General features: G+C 39.8%; 2 non-coding genes across 2 annotated transcripts; both read right to left on the reverse strand.

Annotated features, from left to right (window-relative positions):
• Window positions 1-2,252: 2,252 nt before the first annotated feature.
• LOC141101911 (U6 spliceosomal RNA) lies at window positions 2,253-2,359 on the reverse strand. The gene has a single exon (XR_012235047.1). It is a non-coding gene; the product is annotated as a U6 spliceosomal RNA (small nuclear RNA).
• Window positions 2,360-2,361: 2 nt separating this feature from the next.
• On the reverse strand, window positions 2,362-2,470 carry LOC141101916 (U6 spliceosomal RNA). Its single transcript, XR_012235051.1, has one exon. It is a non-coding gene; the product is annotated as a U6 spliceosomal RNA (small nuclear RNA).
• Between the last annotated feature and the right edge of the window lie 497 nt (window positions 2,471-2,967).

Genomic DNA, 2,967 nt, shown 5'->3' on the forward strand with positions numbered 1-2,967 from the left:
CAAAAGAAATATATGTGCTTGTAAAAATGATGTGTGCAATTAGACCTATCTTCAGAAAAAGGAGGCAGTAGGGATAAAAATCCATAGAAGTCAAAAACCTATGCAGTCAGAGCCTAAGGCCTTGGTATGAAATACCGATAAACTGCAGTAAAATGTGTGGGGTACACGAAGAGAATAAAATAGAGATAATTCAAATGTTGGTGTAGATGAGGATAAAGACTTAAAAACCACAGACTAGGTCTAAGTTTGATATAATTAGAGGAGTTTTGGAATTGCAAGGGGGTTGGTATAGTTGATGGGGGGCATCTAGAAGTTGGACAAGAAACAATTGAGGTCTATCTCTACGTTCAGACCCCTGGGGACAAGGCAGTCCAAACGATGTATCCATCTTGTTTCATTCTGCGATATCATCACCCTTTTGCTGCCCCCCCTCCAGTGATTTTTGACGGTATCAATACCGTAAAAAATCAGCCCGGACGGGTCCCTATGGTGGAATTCATCGAAGTGTCTGGAGAGATTATGTTTAGGAAACCCTTTTCTGATGTTATTAATATGTTCCCTAATCCGTACACAGAGGGGTCTAGTAGTCCTGCCCACATATTGCAGTCGGCAGGGACATTCAATGATGTAGGTTACATGGGTGGTATTGCAGGTGACCAGCTCCCTAATCTCATACTCCTTGCCATTCCTGGCCCTAAAAGATGTTCTCTTTTTAGGTTGTTTTTTACTGACCCGACAGGCCAAACACTTTTGACATTTATAAAATCCCTTCATATCAGAGAACAATTTTACATTCTTAGGAGGATCAATAACATTATGGACCAGGTGGTTTCTGAGAGTAGGTGCTCTCCTATAGATGAACCGAGGTTTTTTTGTCAGTAAATTCCCAAGGGTTCTATCGGATTTTAGAATCGGCCAATATTTCCTTACAATGTGCTCAATAGATCTGTATTGATTGTTGAACCCTGTGACAAAGGAGATGTCTACCGGAGAATTCTTCTTATTGTTACCCTCCTTTGTTAACAAGGAGTTCCGGTCATATCCTTGTATCTCATTTCTTATTTTGACCAGAGTTTCCGGGTCATATCCTTTATCAGAAAATTTCTTAATTAAGGTATCTGTCTGGTTTCGATAGTCTTCGATATTCCCGCAGTTCCTCCGTATTCTCAAGAACTGCCCCTTGGGTATGTTCTTTTTCCATTTCGGATGGTGGCAGCTCGAGATGGGTATATACCCGTTGCGGTCAGTGGGTTTAAAAAAAGTCCTTGTTGACAGCTCTCCATCCTGTTTAAAAATCTGTAGGTCTAAATATTCTATCGCGTCCCAGTCAGTCTTTCCAGTGAAGGAAATGCCATATTCGTTCTGGTTGAGTTCAACCAGGAACCTCTCAAAGGAATCAGAGTCCCCTTCCCACAGGATAATTACATCGTCAATATACCGACGGTAAAACTTTATCTCGGGTCTTCTGATACCATATATGTAGCGCTCTTCCAATAGGTCCATAAATAAATTCGCCACACTCGGCGCGTATTTGGCACCCATAGCAACCCCCTTCTTCTGTACATAGAAATCTTTTTGATACCAGAAGTAGTTACTCCCCATCGCCAGTTCCAGGCCTTCCAAAATAAATTGTATTTGCTCTTGCTTGAGGTCTGAACATTCGTGTAAAGCTTTCTCAACCCCTCTAAGCCCATCCTTCTGCTTGATACTTGTGTACAATGAATTGACGTCAATCGTTGCCAGAAGACAGCGATCAGTTCCAGTGATTGTTCTCAATTCATTGATGAGTTGAGTGCTATCCCTGAGATAGGACCTTCCCTTTACCACCACTGGTTTCAGAAAACGATCTATGTATTCACCTAATCTCGAGAATAGGGAATCCAACCCACTAATGATAGGTCTACCCGGTGGTTTATTCAGCCGCTTATGTATTTTGGGCAGATAGTATATAACCGGGGTTTTCGTGGAATCCGGAATCAGGTATCTGGCTTCTTTTTTGTTCAAAATTCCTGCTACACTCCCCTTTTTTACCAATCTTTTTAGGTTCCTTAAATATTGTGGTTTGGGATTACACTTCAATTTTTTATAAGTATTTTCAACTCCCAGTAAATTATTCATTTCCTCTTCGTATTCCTCTTTTTTCAGGATGACCAGACCCCCTCCTTTGTCCGCGGGTCTTATTACCACCTCCTTCCTCTTGCCGATCTCTTTAATCGTTTTCCAAATATGAGAGCTTCTGGATTTCTTTGTGTATAAATATGGAACGCTTCACGAATTTGCGTGTCATCCTTGCACAGGGGCCATGCTAATCTTCTCTGTATCGTTCCAATTTTAGTATATGTGCTGCCGAAGCAAGCACTTATAAATATGGAACGCTTCACGAATTTGCGTGTCATCCTTGCACAGGGGCCATGCTAATCTTCTCTGTATCGTTCCAATTTTAGTATATGTGCTACCAACCCCCTTGCAATTCCAAAACTCCTCTAATTATATCAAACTTAGACCTAGTCTGTGGTTTTTAAGTCGTTATCCTCATCTACACCAACATTTGAATTATCTCTATTTTATTCTCTTCGTGTACCCCACACATTTTACTGCAGTTTATCGGTATTTCATACCAAGGCCTTAGGCTCTGACTGCATAGGTTTTTGACTTCTATGGATTTTTATCCCTACTGCCTCCTTTTTCTGAAGATAGGTCTAATTGCACACATCATTTTTACAAGCACATATATTTCTTTTGATGTTTTCTCTGTGTCTGCTGTCCCCCATTACGCACCATGTTTCTATTGCTTGTAAGATCCCCTTTTTAATTTTTGAATATATTTGTATTTGTATTCTTATTCTTATTTTTATCCTATTTTTTATCTTATTTTTTACATATATATATAATACTTTTTCTTCATATATGCATTTTGATGTGACATTGTGCGTCTTGGGGTATGCAGTGTGATTTATATATTTACAT

The sequence above is a fragment of the Aquarana catesbeiana genome, linkage group LG06 (genome assembly GCF_042186555.1).
Source record: "Aquarana catesbeiana isolate 2022-GZ linkage group LG06, ASM4218655v1, whole genome shotgun sequence".
NCBI lineage: Eukaryota > Metazoa > Chordata > Amphibia > Anura > Ranidae > Aquarana > Aquarana catesbeiana.